The sequence below is a fragment of the Myotis myotis genome, unplaced genomic scaffold (assembly GCF_014108235.1).
Source record: "Myotis myotis isolate mMyoMyo1 unplaced genomic scaffold, mMyoMyo1.p scaffold_m19_p_8, whole genome shotgun sequence".
Taxonomy (NCBI): Eukaryota; Metazoa; Chordata; class Mammalia; order Chiroptera; family Vespertilionidae; genus Myotis; species Myotis myotis.
In genome coordinates, this window is record NW_023416390.1 from 21,831,290 (window position 1) to 21,850,419 (window position 19,130).

A 19,130-nucleotide genomic window follows, 5' to 3' on the forward strand; every position below is an offset into this window, starting at 1 on the left:
AACCCTGCCTGAGTTTACACAGTTCCCAAGTTCTGTTTTTTCCATTACACCAAGGCTGACGCTGCTGGTGGCTGCAGCTTTATTTAAGGTGCTTATCTCGTGTTAATAGCTACAGATCAACACTACCACAAAACGTCTTCACGGGCTGCTGACCCTTTTCCTTTTTGAATGCATGAGGGTTGACTTGACAAAACACATCTAGGAACGAATACAGCTAGATAGCCAAGACAACCTGAGCAATTCCTGCTTCCAGCCCCCTCACTAAGCACTTTTCCTGACATTATTATCCCCTGTAGCCAGTCCAGCTCCTTTAGAGAACAAGGCTTGGGAAGGAAGGGCCTGGGCTGGACTTACTGGAAGCTCATATGCATTCTCAGCATAAGTGAAAGCAACCTGTTTACTACTAAACATAGTAAGCAAAGTTGCCACTTAGATTGTATGTTTCAGGCTAATCAAAATAGAAATGTTTCTTAAATTACCTTCCCCCTCCACACACAGGCTGTATGTTTATTTGTATAGGTAGATATACCTTAACTAGGAGTTACTTTAGGGGATTGACAGGTGGACATCATGGTAAGCAAACCCCCAACCACTCTAACCTGTTACCAAACAAGGAACCTGCCCCCCGGGGCGGTTTGCTAGGGCCAGCCAGTACTGTGTGAATTGACTTGGTGTAGAAAAAATTTCACAAGCCCAGGTGACTATGAGGGTATGTTAATTAAAGCTGGGGACAGACCTAGCTGGTTTGGCTCAGTGGATAGAGCATCCGCCTGTGGACTGAAAGGTCCCAAGTTCGATTCCGGCCAAGGGCATATGCCTGGCTTGTGGGCTCGACCCCCAGCAGGGGGCGTGCAGGAGGCAGTCGATCAATAGCTCTTTCTCATCATTGATGTTTCTATCTCTCTTTCCCTCTCCCTTCCTCTCTGAAATCAATAAAATATATTTAAAAAATATATAAAAAATAAAGCTGGGGACAGTAAAACAGGAAGGGCTTAGGTTAGGTTAGAAGAAGCAACAGGAGAGCCTAGGCTGGATTGCCTTAGCTCTCTGGGAGTCAGAGAAAAGAGGGCCTCGAAGACAGGTTCAGGGGATTAGCCTGGGATGAGCTGCCACTGCCATGCTCCCCTGGTTGCAAGGCTCTTGAGGTCCCTTAGAGTTTAGTAAATGGGTGCCTGTGGGGGAAGAAGGGGAAGGTAATGACGTGGGTGTGCTCCCCAGAGCAAGAGCGAGCTGGGTTCTTTATCTTGAGGCTTTTATATCTCTTGCAGGTGGGCGTGTTAGGGGAGGCCTCGGGGGAGGGTTTCAGCAGAATATTCATCAGTTTTCCAGGTGTGTTCTTCCAGGGTCATGGTCTCTACTGATTGGTCAGTACCAGGGCAGGGTCGTTAGTCGTTAGTCGCTGTTGCTGGTCCTGGCATTGCCCACCTGGTTTTTCTGCTTTTCTGAGACTGGAGCTGAAATACAACTAAGGCCTAGATGTTATGTATCTGGCTGTAAATTGCTCAGCCAATTTTTTCAGCTCTTTGTCTGTTTCCCCATTCCATTTGTCCTGACTTACTAGTCTGTCTCAAACTATTATCAGTGGAAGTGGAGTTCTTGGGGTGCCATGAGGAAAATAATTTCCTGAGGCCCCCCACGGGATGATGGGGTTTCATGGAAAGCTTTATTAATGATGTAAAATTAAGGAGGTTCCCCTCCAAACTCCCATCTCTGTCCATCTTGCCATGGAGGAAGTCCAATCTTGTCTTCAGCAGGGCCAGAATTAAGGCCACTGCCCAGAATTTCTGTTCCATATTAAAGTCTAGTCCAGCATCTGACTAGCTTATACTTCCAGCTGCAGTCCATTGCGTGAGGGGTCCACATGGCCATGGACCATGCAGCTGCTTCAGGCCACAGGGCTCTGGAGAGAGAACATTCAAATACATGGAGCAACAGAGAAAAGGGGAGGGAACTCTTTGGGGATTTTTAATTTTCCAAGATTTTTTTTTTTTTTTAATATATTTTATTGATTTTTTACAGAGAGGAAGGGAGAGAGATAGAGAGCCAGAAACATCGATGAGAGAGAAACACCGATCAGCCGCCTCCTGCACATCCCCCACTGGGGATGTGCCCGCAACCCAGGTACATGCCCTTGACCGGAATCGAACCCGGGACCCCTCAGTCCGCAGGCCGACGCTCTATCCACTGAGCCAAACCGGTTTCGGCAATTTTCCAAGATTTTGTGTATTTCTGATGGGGTTCACCCGTTAGCCAATCCACTGTTTCCCAGGCCAAACTGTCAGGCAAGCACCTCCCCTTTGTCACTGACTTCACTGTGCATGTGCCCATCTCCCCCTTTGTTTGGTCCCTTCCCCAGTGATCTGCAGGGAATGGACCGGTGGTTCCCTGGGGAGCATGAAGCTGTAGCTTCCTGGGGAAGCTGCCAGATGACCATGCTTACAGTGTCTGATTCTCTCTTTGCTCTCTTCCTATTATGAATATCAATAACTAGCTAATTATTCTGATAATAAAACCCTTCAATCTAAGTTCAGTTCGTAGGGACAGAAGGCCTCATTTTAGGAAGTCACCAGCAAGAGTTCATGGAACAAGTACAGTTCTGCTCAATTTTATCCTCCCCCTGGATCACAGTGTGGAGCCCTAGGTGTACTGCAAGGCCTTGTAGAATCTGGCCAGACCTCTGATATCCCTGCATGCTCTCTACACTTTGGCACCCTTTCCAGAAAGCACACTCCACTTTCTAGAACTTCCAAAGTAGAGACATCTCCAAGGACATTGTTTTCCAGGCAGCAATCACATCTGCCCCGTGGGAAAGTGGAATGTGGGGACTCAAACAGACAAACCACACAAGCCTTGCTGCGGGCTCTTTCTCCTGAACCCATTTTCTGATCATGGTGTCAAGATTATAATCCTAAAAGAGCATCTGAGGCACCAGGCCCAGAGTGAGGGTTTACAATAAGCATTCAATAAGTGATTTCCTTCTCCTGACCCCTTTTAGCTCCTGTGTCAAGATAAGAAGCATCCAAACCTGTAGAGAATTTTTATGAGTTGATTTGAGACAAACTGACAATTGCTGGGAAGCAAAATCTCAAGGGATTGAGAAAATGCTCCAGAGAATGCAGTTTTGCAGCTTATTTTATACATTAGAATCAAAGGAGATGTAGAGAGGTTACATGAAATCTGTTGATGGTACATTAAGGGGGCAGGAGAAAGCAAAGTGGGGAAAACTCTGGGACTGGATAAAAAGTGAAACAGAGACACGTACTTCTTTTACAGTAGTGGGTATAGGATAGTTAACAATGATCACCTACAGCACATAGAGATGGTGTGCAGAGAACAAGATAACATGAGGGGTTCTGTGGTCTCATACTCTGCTGCGAGACTGTGCCCTGAGGGATCTGAAAAAGATTACTCTGACCATCCAAAGGTGTGTTATCATAGATGCAAAAAGACAACAGTCAGCTCAGTTAAGGCAAAAACTGATCTTTGGTCAAAGAAACTATAGACCCAGGACACGACAGTCCTCCATGACTCACTTTTTCTGCTGTTGTGCATCCATGTATTCAACTAAACATTTGTTTACTTAATACAGACCCATGACTCAGAGTCAGAAGTTTCCTCAGAGCAAGGGCAGTGAGAGATCAGATTTGGGGGCTAGAGATCCCTCCATGATTCACTTTTATTTATTTATTTATTTATTTATTTATTTATTTATTTATTTATTTATTTATTTTTAAAATATATTTTATTGATTTTTTACAGAGAGGAAGGGAGAGGGATAGAGAGTCAGAAACATCGAAGAGAAACATTGATCAGCTGCCTCCTGCACACCCCCCACTGGGGATGTGCCCAACCAAGGTACATGCCCTTGACTGGAATTGAACCCGGGACCCCCCAGTCCGCAGGCCAACGCTCTATCCACTAAGCCAAACCAGCAAGGGCTCACTTTTATTTTTTAAAAATATTTTTTTTATTGATTTCAGAGAAGAAGGGAGAGAGAAAGATAGAAACATCAATGATGAGAATCATTGATCAGCCGCCTCCTGTACACCCCCTACTCTAAATCTAGACCACAACCCAGGCATATGCCTTGACCTCATGGTAATGCTTAACCACTGAGCCATGCTGGCAGGCCCTCCATGACTCACTTCCATTTAGGAACTATGGATGAAAGGGGCCACATGCTGACCTGACAAGCTCAAGGGAGGCCTGCATGGCGGTCTTGCAAACTCGGAGACCTAAAGTAACCACAAAGGATGGTCTGAAATTAAATTTTAACTAAAAGCAGTTATGGTGGGCAGTTACGTCCTAGGCCAGTATCTTCACTGACAAGATCAACCTTTACCTTAACTGAGCCTATCTGTCTTTTTGCATCTATGATAACATACCCTTGAAATGTCTGGGTAACTTGTGACTTCCCTTTATCTGGAGCCTCTGGGGCACAACCAAATGTGCTGGGTCCCAGGACAGATACCACAAATTCCTTCATCATCATGTTAATTGTTCCTGCTCCCACCTAAGTATGTGTCCATCATTTTACTTTTTATCCAATCCCAGGGGTTTCCCTGCTTTGCTTAGCCCTCTCCTTAATCTATCACCAATGAATTTCATGTAACCCACCTATGTTCCTCCTTTGATTGCAATGTATAAATACGGAAGTAACCCCGCCATTCTCTGGAGCATTATCTCAATCCGTTGAGGTTCTGCTTCCTGGCATATGTCTACAGTTTGGCTCAAATAAACTCACAAAAATTCTTTACAGGTTTCGATGGTTTTTTTTATGTTAACAGAACTTTTATGTTCAAACCAACCTCTGTGGTTACTTCCGGTCTCTTGAGTTTGTAGAGTCCTCCATGCAGGCGTCTTCTGAGTTTGTCAGGTTTAGTATGTGGCCCCTTTTTCATCCACAAGGGAGCAGCACTTGAAGCGAAGGGCTTAGGTCCCATTGTCCCAGCAATCTAAGACTGGGCAGGTGGAGTGAAGTGGGAATGGTGAGAAACAGAACTAGGCAAGAGGCAGGGGGCCAGGAATTGAGATTTTTACCCAGAGAGCAATGGGGAGCCATGAAACTGGCAATAGCTATTTGGAGGGAAGTTGGAAGGGTAGGAGAGGTGTGGTAGTGCCCCTGGGGCATAGTCACCAACTTCTGAGAATAAGGACGAGGACAGGCATGTCGATGTAAGAAACAGCCAGCTCTATAGAGAATTTTCATAGGAGTTTATTTGAGCCAAACTGACTAATATGCCAGGAAACAAGGTCTCAGATGCTCCAGAGAGTAAGTTTGTAGCTTCTTTTATGCATTTGAGATTAAGGAAGGGAAGATTGGAGAAACCAGGTAGGGACTGGGGATTGGATTGCAGGATTGTTAACGCGATTATGTGTTCCCGTTAATACACCCTTTGAGGAATATTACTTCTGGTATTTCAAAGGTGTGTTAACCTTTGCACAAACCAATGGCCAGGCTGGCTTAAAACTCTTCAAGAAGTTCTAGGTCTGTGTCATGACACCAACCATGACCTGCCCAGTTAGGAATTTAATTAGCTCACCCTGTGAGGTTACTTTCCATTTGCCTTTTTTTTTAATCCACAACCAATTAAATTTGAACTCAAACAAATAATTTTTTGTATAAGTATTCTTCCATTGTCCCATACAGCATTGGGGACGTATCCATTGCTTATCTGAAGTTTAGATTTAACTGGATATCTTGTATTTTTCTGGCAACCCTGCCCTAGGAGGAAAGTCAAGTCAGTGGCAGCAGGAAAGGGGCTGGAGAAATGAAAGGGATCAAGCTGATGTTTATTTTAGGGAAGGAGTAGCCAAAGTTTAGTGATTGATGAGAGGAAGGGTGGGCCCCTGGAGTGGTTCCCAAGAGCCCGGGCGGAACTCCAGGGAGTGGGTGAGAAACCCTAACTGGATTGGTGGATCCAAAGAACTTTCTCGGCAGCCAGGTCCCCTGCAGCCCAGCCTCCAGGCTCCACTAATCGGCCTACACGCTCCTCCTGCAGGTGCCTGATACAAGAGCTTACGGTTACTCCACCCAGAGGTGGAGTTGCTTAGACAAATGCCCTAACTTCCTCAAAGAAGTTGCCTTTTCCAGAGTACTTTGTATTTACTGAATGAGGCATTTAACCCAGCCCGGGGTAAATATGGCTCTTTCTCCCACTGGAGGGCAAAGACAAAGTCTCATTCATCTCTAGGCCTCGGCACAGCCCTGCCCCATCATCTGTTGAATTGAGAGAACTCAAATACTCTAAATTAGGGTCAGCACAAGGCTCTCAGACAGAATGACAGATACATTAGGGGAGGAGGGGAGGACAGTTAGAGCTTTTCCCCCTAAAAATTAGCCTTACTATATGTAAACATTAGTTAGCACTTTCATAAACAAACTAGAGGCCCAGTGCACGAAATTTGTGCACAGGTAGGGTCCTTAGGCCTGGCTGGCGATCAGGGCCTTCTGGCTGCCGCCAGCTGGGGCCGCCCTTCGTTCCGCACTGCCCCCTGGTGGTCAGTGCATGTCATAGCGAGCAATTGAACTCCCGGTGGAACTCCCAAGAGAACACTTTGCATATTAGGCTTTTATATATATAGACTAGAGGCCCGGTGCACAAAAATTTGTGCACTCGGGGGGCAGAGGGGGTCCCTCAGCCCGGCCTGTGCCCTCTCGCAATCTGGGACCCCTCGGGAGATAACGACCTGCTAGCTTAGGCCTGCTCCCGGGTGGCAGAGGGCAGGCCCAATCCCTAGGTGCAGCCCCTGGTCGGGCTCAGAGCAGGGCCGATTAGGGAGTTGGGGCGCCGCCCCCTGTCATGCACAGAGCAGGGCGGATTGGGAGGTTGCGGCGCCACCCCCTGTCACGCACAGAGCAGGGCCCATCAGGGGGGTTGGGGCTCCGTACCCTGTCACGCACAGAGCAGGGTCCATCAGGGGGTTGGGGAGCTCCCCCCTGTCACCCACAGAGCAGGGCCCATCAGGGGGTTGAGGAGCTCTCCCCTGTCACTCACAGAGTAGGGCCGATAGGGGAGTTGGGGCACCGCCCCCTGTCACACACAGAGCAGGGCGGATCAGGGGGTTGGGGCACCGCCCTCTATCACCCACAGAGCAGGGCCGATCAGGGGGTTGGGGCACTGCCCCCTGTCACACACAGAGCAGGGCCAATCAGGGGGTTGGGGCGCCGCACCCTGTCACACACAGAGCCGCAGGGTGATCAGGGGATTGGGGAGCTCCCCTATCAGGCACAGAGCAGGGCTGATCAGGGGGTTGGGGCGCCTTCCCCTGTCACGAACAGAGCAGGGCAGATAGGGAGGTTGTGGCCCCGCCCCCTGTCACACACAGAGCCGCAGGGCAATCAGGGGGTTTGGGCGCTGCCCCCTGTCACGCTGATCCTGGTGCCAGGAGGCCTCTCGGCTCCACTGATCCCGGTGCTGGGAGGCATATTACCCTTTTACTATATAGGATAGAGGCCTGGTGCATGGGTGGGGCCGGCTGGATTGCCCTGAAGGGTGTCCTGGATCAGGGTGGGAGTCCCCACTGGGGTGCCTGGCCAGTCTGGGTGAGGGGCTGAGGGCTGTTTTCAGGCTGGTGGGTGACTGAAGCTCCCAACCACTCCTTTGTTTCTTTTTTTTTTATTCTGAGACAGCTTTAGCTTTGAGGCTTGGCGCCAGCTCTTAGGCCTCCACTGCTGAAAGCAGGTTTCTGGCCTTTGTTTACCTTCTGTATTTGAAACAATGTTGTGATCCTGCTGGCTGAAGCCTGGCGGACTAAAGCAGGTTTCTTGGGTTTTGTTTAGCTTCTATATTTGTAACATAGTTGCTTAGAGTTGCAGGTCAGAGGCCGGCAGGCAGCGGCAGGCGGGGAATGTTGGAGTCCTCCGTCACTGAAGCAAGCAAGCCTCATGTTCGCTTTAAGCTGCCTGGCTGCCGGCCGCCATCTTGGCTGGCAGTTAATTTGCATATTGCCCTGATTAGCCAATGGGAAGGGTAGTGGTCGTACGCTATTTACCATGTTTCTCTTTTATTAGATAGGATAGATAGAGAGTGGAAAGAATGGTGGGTTTGGATGTCCCAGTCAGGAGGCTTTGTCACTGAATAACCATGAGGTCCATCTCTTTATCTATATAGTCAGTGCTTCATAATGATGTTTCGGTCAAGGACAGACCACATATGCAGTGGTCCCATACGATTATAATGAGGCTGAAAATTTCCTATTGCCTAATGATAGCGTAGCTTTCTAACATTGTAGCGCAATGCATTACTCATGTGTTTGTGGTGGTGCTGGCGTAAACAAATGTATTATGCTGCCAATTGTATAAACATGTAGCACATACACTTCTGTACAGTACGTAATACTTGATAATGATGATAAATGCCTATACTATACTTTTTATCATTATTTGAGAGTGTTCTGTAAAACAGTATGTGGTTGTACACTGGCAGCAGCTTCCTCCATTACTTGCTTACCAAGTATCTTGATTGCCTCATTTTCTCTTGTACTTGATTTAATCTCCTGTTGTTTTGTACAATAACGTGTCATACAGGTTTGTAGCCCAGGAGCAATGGACTATACCATATAGGCTAGGTGTGTAGCCGGCCATACCATCTATACTTGTGTACGTGCACTCTGTGACATTCTCACAATGACAAAATCACCCAACACATTTCTCAAAGCGTATCCCTGGCGTTAATCAGCAATTGACTATATATGTGTCTAAGCATACTGCTCTTTCTTACCTTCTGTGACTTTTGAAACCTCAGATGAAATCACCTATATGAAAGCCTTGAAAAATGAAGGGACATTAGTGACTCTACCCAATAGACAGAACTACAAGTGGGTTGGGCAAGAGCTCCTCCTACCCGAGAGAGAAAGTGCTGCTGCCATTTGCGGAAAGCTGGGCCAGGAACCAGCCTGAGGGCCACAGAGCTGCAACCAGGACTCAGGGTGATGCTTTCCAATCTTCCCTGACCATCAGAACACCCAGAGGGCTTTTGAAAGTATTTGCTAAGGGATTCTTTTTTTAGATCTATGTATTGGAATCTTCCCGGAAGGCTGAAACAAATTCTCCTGGGTGAATCTGATTATCAGCCAATTTTGGTGCTCTAGAGACCTGGGCTCTGTTGAAATCGCTTTAGTGTCTGTGTGCCATTTGGGATTATTACTACCTTCTCTGAGCCCTGGTAGCCTTATCTGCCAAAGGGAACAATATAGGGTGGTAAGGATTAAAAACAATAGTTTTCAAGAGCTTGGGACATAGCAAACACTGTTAATTATTATTATTGTTGGTGAGATAGAGGCCTAGTGATTCAGTGTTTAACACAACCTGAGTTTGGCCAGTGGTGTGATTGCATTTGGAAGACTAAACAGGGCCTGGATGATGAATTTGCTATAGCTCAGGAGGCCCAGGTTCCAGCTGTGTGCCCTCACACCCTGCCTGCTACACCATGGACCTTGGCCTCCTAGGTCATCCTGACCTGCTGGGGATTCCCAGCATTTGCAGCCCCCTCCTGGACAAGAAGCTCTTCATCATATTTCACTTGCATTTGTCTAAGCAACTCCACTCTCCAAAAAACCCAGCAGCCATTTTATTTCCTTTTATTTTATTCTCAGCCCAAGATAGTAGCTACCCTAGAACCTTTCCTTACCACCAACTGCACCCCCTCCATAATCTCAATTTCAAGCACCCTTCACTATGACCACCATCTCCCTCTCCAGCGCTGACCCTGATTCCAACAACTCCACGTTGATCCACATCAAGATTGACAATCTAGCTTGGTCCACATGGCTCAGTGGTTGAGCATCAACCAATGAACCAGGAGGTCAAGGTCGATTCTCAGTCAGGGCACAAGCCAGGGTTGCAGGCTCGCTGTAGTACTTTCAACAATAAAGATAAATTTTTTTTAAAAAAAAGATTGACAATCTATGCATCTTATCTGCTGTTCCTTGTCCCTTCCAGCCTCACGTCCCTTCTTAACCAGCTTAGATCCATTATTACAATCACTCCTCACTCCTTTGCCTCTCTCTGCCTGTGGTACTCAGCAGGCAAAACCCCAGTTCTGCACCAACACAGCTGAAAGGGAGGAGAAAAACATGCAGGTGCTGACTGATCTCACCTCCAGCTCACGAAGACTTAGGTTTTTCTGGTTCGTTCACATTAACATTCCCATCCTAGGTAATTACTCTGCCCTTTGTCCAATCTCTTCAAAACTCCAACACCTTCTTGGCAGTCTCACTCTCAACCTTGACCTTGCTTTCCTATGTCACTGAGCAAAGAAAAGCAATCAGAGAACTGCCACCTGTATCTCCATTTGGTTATCAAATAGGTGACTGTTTCTCAACCTGTAATGTGCAAACAAATCACATGGCGATCTTGTTAAAGGCAGATTCTGCTTTCATAGGGTGGGGTGGAGCTCAGAGTCTGCGTTGCTTAGGAGCTCCAGGTAATGCTGCTACTGCTGCTGTGTGGACTATACTCTGAGTGGTAAGGTCAAGGCATCTCACCACTTCTAGTCCACCTCACTATCCCCACCCTCGTCTGAATGAGGATTCCAGCAGCTTCCTCCATCTCCCTCTGAGAGCCCTCCTGTGCAGGTTCAGAAGGATCTCCAGTCTGTGAGTGCTGTTGTTGAGACAGGCTAGTAAGCCAGGACAAACAAGAATAGGGAAACTGAGACAGATAGTTAAACAGCCAAGCAGTTTACAGCCATCTAGTAAATTGCAAAATCCTCATCTTCTGTAATCAAGGATACGTAAGAGTACATTTACACTTCTCCCCAACCAGAGCGTATATAGCTTAAATCCCCCTACTCAGGAAGACAGATAACAGAAATCCAATTAGTGCCATTTGCCAACCATACCCAAGCACAGGTGAAGTAAGGGAATAGACCTCATGAATATTCTATTGATCCTCCCCTAAGGCCTCCCCTAAAACTCCCAGCCTTTAAAACTCCTCACACCCCAAGCCCCACAAGGCCCCAGCATGTGTTCTTCCGACAGGAGCGTGCTGGCCTCTTTCCCTCCCTCCTCTTCTTCCCCCACAGGCATGCGTATTCTAAACTGGAAGGGAGCCCACAAGGCTTGCAACCAGGGAGCAAGGGGCAGCGGCAGTTCATCCTGGGCTAACCCCGACACTGTCCCCAAAGCCTCCTTTTCTCTGACTTCTTAGCCAAAGCAGCCCACCCAGCCTAGGCTCATTTCTCTACCCAGTCCCTCTCCTGTTGATTCTTCTATCCTAGGCTCTTCCTGTCCCTGCCCCCCACCCCCTGCCCATTTTTATTTTTTTTTATAATTCTCACCCGAGGATATTTTTTCCATTGATTTTTAGAGAGAGTGGAAGGGAGAGACAGAGAAAGGGAGGGAGAGAGAGAAAGACATGGATGTGAGAGACACAACAATTGGTTGCCTGCCCCGGACCTGAGCCGGGGATCAAACCTGGAAGCCAGGTAACTGCCCCTTGACTAGGAATTGAACCCTTGATCCTTCAGTGTGCAGGGCAACACTCTAACACTGAGAAACACTGGCCAGGGCTCACTGTCCCCTTTAATAAATGTCCTCCTGGATTCATGCTGTAAAATCTTTCCTGCACAAAGTCAAGAACCCACACAATACTGGCTGGCCCTAGGCAGGCCTGCTCAGGACCAGGTCTCCTTTCTGGTAACAATGTGACACATTTTCCACCCCCCTCTTTTTCTCTAATTAGAAATTCAAAAGAGGGGTGAGAGTGGAATGGAGGGGGTCAATGGGGGGAAAAGGAGACATATGTAATACGTTCAACAATAAAGAATTATAAAAAAAAGAAAAATATTTTTAAAAATACAAGGAAGAAAACCCCCAAAAGATTCATCATACATGATAAAGTTGTCAAGAAATTCTGTTAGCCACATAATTTCAATTTTCCAGTAGCCACATTTAAAAAGTAAAAAGAAGCAGGTAAAAATAATTTTAATATATTTATTTAATCCAACAAGATATTATTTCAACATTTTAATCAGTATAAAATTATTACTGGGATTTTTTTATGCGAGGTCTTTATTTTATTTTTTATAATCTTTTTAAAAAATATATTTTTATTGATTTCAGAGAAGGGAGAGGAAGAGAGAGATAGAAACATCAATGATGAGAGAGAATCATGGATTGGCTACCTCCTGCATGCCCCACACAGGGACCGAGCCCTCATCCTGGGCATGTGCCCTTGACCAGAACTGAACCCAGGACCCATCAGTCCGCAGGCCCACACTCTATCCACTGAGCCAAACCAGCTAGGGCAGGAGGTCTTTATTTTATTTTTAATATTGTTTATTGATTTTGTGTGTGTGTGTGTGTGTGAGAGAGAGGTATTATTTGCTGCTCCACTTATTTATGCATTCACTGGTTGATTCTTGCATGTGCCCTGACTGGAGATTGAACCTGCAACTTTCAGGTATCAGGACAACACTCTGACCAAATGAGCTACTCCACCAAGGCCTCTTTAAAATGTGGTATGTAGTTTACGTTTACAGCACATCTCTATTTGGATGTTGGGTTTTCATCAGAAATATTGAATGTTTATTTAGATATTATAAAATGCACAGTTGAAAAAGTAGATTCATATACCCAGGTTCTTTATGTGAATTAAAAACATATTTGAGGTTGCGGCCGTGATGCGAGGGCTGGTCCTGGCCTGGCCCCGGGATGGTGATGTTCCGCAGCCTGGTGGCCTCAGCTCAGCAGCGACAGCCCCTGGGGGGGGGGGGGGGCACTTAAAAAAAACACAAAGAAACAAACATATTTGAGTGTTTTCCAGTAACTGAAACAATTTTCCATTTTTATATTTAAACTAGGGGCCTAGTGCACGAAATTCGTGCACTGGGTGTGTGTGGTGGGGGAGTGTCCCTCAGCCCAGCCTGCCCCCTCTCACATACTTGGAGCCCTCAGGCGTTGACCCCCATCACCCTCCGATCACCTGATCGGGCCCTTGCCCAGGCCTGACGCTTCCGCCAGAGGTGTCAGGCTTGGACAGGGGACCCCCATCTCCCCCCCCCCCCATCACTGGCTCTGACCCCTGCCCAGGCCTGAGGCCTCTGGCCCAGGAATCATGCCTGGGCAGGGGACCCCCATCTCCCTCTGATCGCTTGCTCCACCCCCCGCCCAAGCCTGACGCCTCTGACCCAGGCTTCAGGCCTGGGCAAGGGGACCATCATATCCCCCCAATCCCCGGCTCCGCTCCCCACCCAGGCCTGATGCCTCGGCCAGAGGAGTTGACCCTCATCACCCTCCGATCACCAATCACCGGTTCGGCCCCTTGACCAGGCCTGAGGCCTCCGGCAGAGGTGTCAGGCCTGGGCAGGGGACCCCCAGCTCCCCGCAGTTACAGGCTCCGCCCCTGCCCAGGCCTAGCGCCTCTGGCAGAGGCGTCCGGCCCGGGCAGCAGGGACCCGCAGCTGCAGCGGCCCCACGATCGTGGGCTCCGCTTTAGGCCCAGGCAAGGGACCCCTAGCTCCCAGGACTGCCAGCTTTGACCGTGCCCAGCTCCCATCGCTGGCTCCACCCCTACTTCCTGCTATCACTGGCCAGGCTGGCAAAGGCGCCTGATTCTCCGATCGTGGCTGGGGGGCAGGGCAAAGGCGGCCCTGGGGCAAAGGCCGCCTTTGCCCTGCCCCCCACCTCTTAGCTCCCCCCTGGGTTTCTGATCACTGTCAGTGGCAGGGGGCTTCTTCCTGCTTTCCCTTTCGCCTTCCTGCATTGTGCCTACATATGCAAATTAGCCGCCATCTTTGTTGGCAGTTAACTGCCATCTTAGTTGACAGTTAATTTGCATATAGCCCTGATTAGCCAATGAAAAGGGTAGCGCCGTAAGCCAATTACCATTTTTCTCTTTTATTAGTGTAGATATAAATTAATTAAAATTAAATAATTTAAAATTCAATTTCTCAGATGTACTGTACTAGCTATATTTCAAGCCTATTCAATAGCCACATATGGCTACTGACTACCATATTGGACAGTACAGACCCATTGCAGTTATCATTCTGGGGAAGACTATAGCAGTGAGAGCGTATGTCATAATTTACCTCAGATCCACCCCCCAGATGCCTGCCCTGGGGCCTGCACTCAGTACTTTTTACTGAAATGAATTTATTTTCAAGTTAAAAATTGTTTCTATGAAGACAATCAGTTCCCAAACATGACCACTAGGGAGCAGGATCTGGCTAGCTAGCATCACTTGACAAGAAAAAGGGGAACGCTAACAGTTTTCTAGATAGCTGGAGGATCCTTCAGTGCCGTGTTTTTTATACTGCTGGTCATGACCCATTCCTAAAATCAACTAAGTGGTTTATAAGAATTGTTACAAAAATAGAAAAATACAAGCACTTACAGTCAACCCCAGCCCCCACCCCATCCTCAGTTTCTGCATCTCTAATTCAACCAACTGCTGATCAAAAATATTCAGGGGGGAAAAATGTGAATGTTGTTGCTGATGTGTACTGTCATTATTCTCTAAGCGATACAGTATAATAGCTATTTACATAGCATTTATATTGTATTAGGTTTCAAGTAAACTAGAGGTGATTAAAGTGTATGGGAGGATTGTGTAAGTTATATGCAAACACCATGCCATTTTATTTATTTATTTATTTATTTATGTGTGTGTGTGTGTGTGTGTGTGTGTGTGTGTGGGTGTGCATGTGTGTACACGGTGGGTAAAAGTTCGTTTTAGTTGTCTATATGGAAAATGATACAATAATAAATAATAATAATACAAGAATAAACTCTGCATTCCATGTATGCAACAACTATAAGCCCACCCTGTGTATGGTGTGTGTGTGTGTCTCTGTGTGCGTAGTGGCAGGCATGCTGTGACTATTTCCCGGAAGGTGAAAGAGCGTGGGGTGTTCTGGAAACTTCCAGTGTGGCTGGAAACTGGTGAGCACTGGGGTGTGGCCTAAGAGGAGACTGGGGAGGTGGGTGGAGGCCAGGTCTGTAGGACTTTAGGGTCATAAGGATTTTGGATTTTATCCTATAGGGAATCCATTGACTGGGCTTGAGCAGGGGAAGGTCATGATTTGGGTCATGTTTTAAGAAAATCCCCCAGCTCTGGCTGGCGGATGGGTTGGGGAGTAGAGCATGAGAGCAGGGAGGTCATCTCAGAGCTGCCCCAGTTATCAGGAGAAAGGTGATGGCTGAAGAGTCAGTACACCCCTGCCCACTGCCATCCCAGCCCACACGTCGTCTTTAGCCTCGCCTGGCGGGCTCTCTTCCATTTGGCCCCCATGTCCATCTTCACCCTTCACTGTGCGTGGAGCTGGCCAGTGCGGACACATCAATGGGCTGGCTCTTCGTCGGTGGAGAGCCTCACAGAAGAAGGAAGGAGGCAAGGAGTCCCTGAGGTCAGGTTATTTGGTCTTCTTCTCTGAAGGGTCACCAAGGCCTGGCTCATCCCTCAACCAAAGGGGACAGCTCTAGTCAGATGGCCCTGCCCATACAGCTCTGTCCCTCAGGTTCCATACCTGCTCCTCCCTTCACCTGTCATGCCTGGAGGTGGAGACAGAGCCCCGCTGTCAGCCCTGGGAACTGCACTGCCATAGCCTTGGGGAGTAGTCCTTTCATAAAGCTGTCTTCCAGTTACCAGTTTGAGGGTGTTATCTGTTTCCTGGCAGGCTCGCTACCCTGGTTGGCAACACAGTATCAGCAGAAAGAGCCTGTACTGTGGGGTCAGATAAGACCAGGACTGAATTCTGGCTCTGTCCCTCATTAGCCCTGTGATGAGGCATGTCATTCAGCCTCCTTGAGCTCCAATTGTTCATCTCTAACATGAGGACACTATTACCTTCCTTATAGGGTCGTTAGGATGATGAAATACTACTTGTAAGGGCTTGGTGCAGGCTCAGGGCACAGTAAACCTTCATACATGTTTGTTCCGTTGTTCTTCCTTCCCTGCAACGGGCAAACACTTATTACCCTGCATGGCTCAAACGGAGTGCTAGGCACTGGGGTAGGGAGACCCAGAAGCACAGGGCACTGTTTCTGCCTACAGGAAAGACACAGTCCTGCAAAGGAGATACAACCCCCCACCCCCACCTCTAGGATTCCCCCATCATTCAAAGTGGAAAGGAGTGAGGGCTACTTTTCAAGCCACTTATTTCTTTTTGACTACTATGTGGTAGGCATTTTTCCAGGGTCTGGAGATGGAGTAGTGACCAGAATTGCAAAGAGTTGTGGTAATCAGAAAGGGGTTGAGCCCTGGCCAGGTAGCTCAGTGGTTTAGAGTGTCGTCCCAATATGCCAAGGTTGGGGGTTTGATTCCTGGTCAGGGCACATACAATAATCAACCAATGACTGCATAAATAAGTGGAACAACAGATCAATGTTTCTCTCTCTCTCTCTCTCCCTCCCTTCCTCATTCTCTAAAAACAATAAAGCTTTTTAAACTTAAAAAAAGGAAAAGGGTTGTTAAGGAGCTGTACCAAAGGTCGGGCATATCAGTCTTCCTGGGGACTGAACTCCCTGCCCTTTCCTCCCCTGGAAGAGCCTGCAGAACTCCCCAGACTGAGAGTCTTAATGAGTTACAGTTACTCCTGGGAGTGATTTAGAGCGCCTCAGGTGTGCTGGGGCTAAAGGTACCTTGAGAAGTGTGCCTTAAGGACTCCCCAAGGCGTGGTGGGGCAGGTGTAGGGGGGGCAAAAAACCCTAGGACTCTGACCAGTGCAGGTTGACTGAAGCGGGTGGGGCACGTGATGGCAGTGGGAGCATAAAACACTAGAAAACTGGACTGAGATCCTATTAAAAGTCAAGCAATGTGAATTTAATTGTGTAGACACTGGCTTTGAGCAAGGGGAAGACTTGATTCAATCCTGGGCTTCCAGAGGCTTTGACAATTATGTAATAAGGTGGATGGGAGCTGGAGGTGCCTGCAATGAACCAATTAGGGTGATGGCACTAGGAAGGGAAGGATCACACCCTTGGCATGCACTCATAATATATCTATCAGAGTACCCACAAGGCCAGAAAAATGATACAAAATGCAATAACATCAGTGAACATTTAATAAGTAACTGTGATGATTTGGGCACAGCATCCTTTACTTGAGTAACCATAGTTAATCGTCAAAATAGCTTCCTGCAGATTACCAGTCCCTTTACAGAGAGACGGAGGCTCTCCTACCTGCCCCACCACGGAGACAACCAGGAAGAAGATGGGCATTTAGATTTGGAACTCAAGAAGGAAGTTAGGCCCAGCCAGTGTGGCTCAGTGATTGAGCTTTGACCCATGAACCAGGAGTTGATGGTTTAATTCCTGGTTTTGGGCTCGATCCCCAGTAGAGAGCATAAAGGAGGCAACCTATCTAAATTTTATGATTCTCTCTCATCACTGATGTTTCTATCTCTCTCTTGTCCTCTTTCTATAAAATCAATAAAAACATATTTTTTTAAAAAGGGAAGTTGGGATGGACATTTCTCCCTGGGAGTAATGAGTTGTATTTCAAGTGATAGCTGAAGTCAGGAGAAGCAGTGAATGAAACTGAGAAGAAGAAGAGGCCAAGTACTGACCTCTGGGGAAACCAGACACATGAGTGACAGCATCAGCCGGGGAAGCTTGTAAGGGACGTGAGAGGAGAACCAGAAGAGACTGTGACAGGGAAGGTGAAGAAAGAAAGCTCTGCCCAAAGGTTAAGTGACAGAAACTGAACAGTGACAAACAGGTTTGAAGTTCAAGGGGTCAGAGCCAAATTAGGATGGAATGGTGGGGCAGAAGCTCAGTTGAGTGGCCTGAGCTAGATGGGAAGTTTTGTTGTTTTAATAAAATGATAGTTTTTATTAATATAGTAACATACCTTTATTATCAAAGGTCAGAAAATATTTTTAAAGTGTAAAAAAAGAAAACAAATGCCCTAGCTGGTTTGGCTTAGTGGATAGAGCGTCAGCTCACAGAATGAATGGTCCCAGGTTTGATTCTAGCCAAGGGCACATACATTGGTTGCAGGATCAATCCTCAGCCCTGGTCCGGGTGTGTGCGGGAGGCAACCAATGGATGTGTCTCTCTCACATCGATGTTTTTCTCTCTCTCTGTCTCTCCCCCTCTCTTCTACTCTCTAACAATCAATGGAAAAATATCCTCAGGAGAGGATTAACAAAAAGAGAAAAAAAGAAAGTGCCCTAGCTGGTTTGGCTCAGTGGATAGAGAGCATCAGCCTTTGGACTGAAGGGTCCCAGGTTCAATTCAGGTCAAGAGCAGATGCCTGGGTTGCTGGCTTGATCCCCAGTAGGCGGCATGCAGGAGGCAGTTCATCAATGATTCTCTCTCATCATTGATGTTTCTATCTCTCTCCCCTCCCTTTCTCTCTGAAATTAATAAAAATATATTAAAAAGAAAAGAAGGAAGGAAGGAAGGAAGGGAGGAAGAAAGAAAGAAAGAAAGAAGTGATACTGAATGAGACCTTCAATAAAACATTGTCACTGGTAGCATTTTAGATTTTTTTTATGCATCCTTATTTTTAGCAATATTATCAATTATACAAAATTTATAGTTTTGAGTCGAACCCACTGACCTTCACTTTGCAGGCAAACACTCTAACCACTTGACCACACCGCCCAGGGCCATAATGTGTGGGGTTTTTTAAAATAAACAACTTTATGAACATATGAACACAATTCTATTTGTGTGTATTTTAGTGTGTGTTTTTTAAATAGGAGATATTCTTTTGAAAAAAAATTTTTTTTTATTCATTTCAGGGAAGAAGTGGGGAGAGAGAGATTGAAACATCAATGATGAGAGAGAATCATTGATTGGCTGCCTCCTGCACACCCCACACTGGGGATCGAGCCCAAAACCTGGGCATGTACCCTGACTGAGAATCAAACTGGTGACTTCTTGGTTCCAAGGTTGACATCAACCACTGACCCACATTGGCCAAGCTGTGCGTATTTTAGCTTTTTAAAAACTTTTTATGTTAAAGTTATTTCAGAATTACAAAATATTTGCTTCTAGTAAAAGTGCAAGGAGGTTCCATACACCTGTCACTTAGCTTCCCCAAGTTCACATTTTGCTTATCTGTAGTATCAGCATCAAAACCAGGAAGTTAACATGCATTCAATTCTTAGACCCTACCCTCTCTACAGTCTTTATTCAGATCTTGGCAGTTGCCCCCCTAGTGTCCATTTTCTGTT

At 47.0% G+C, this 19,130-nt stretch overlaps 1 protein-coding gene across 1 annotated transcript in view; it reads left to right on the forward strand.

The window, feature by feature from the left end:
* PNKD (PNKD metallo-beta-lactamase domain containing) overlaps nt 1-19,130 on the forward strand; it is a 70,445-nt gene that overhangs the window by 24,608 nt on the left and 26,707 nt on the right. The gene's annotated exons all lie outside the window — the stretch shown is intronic.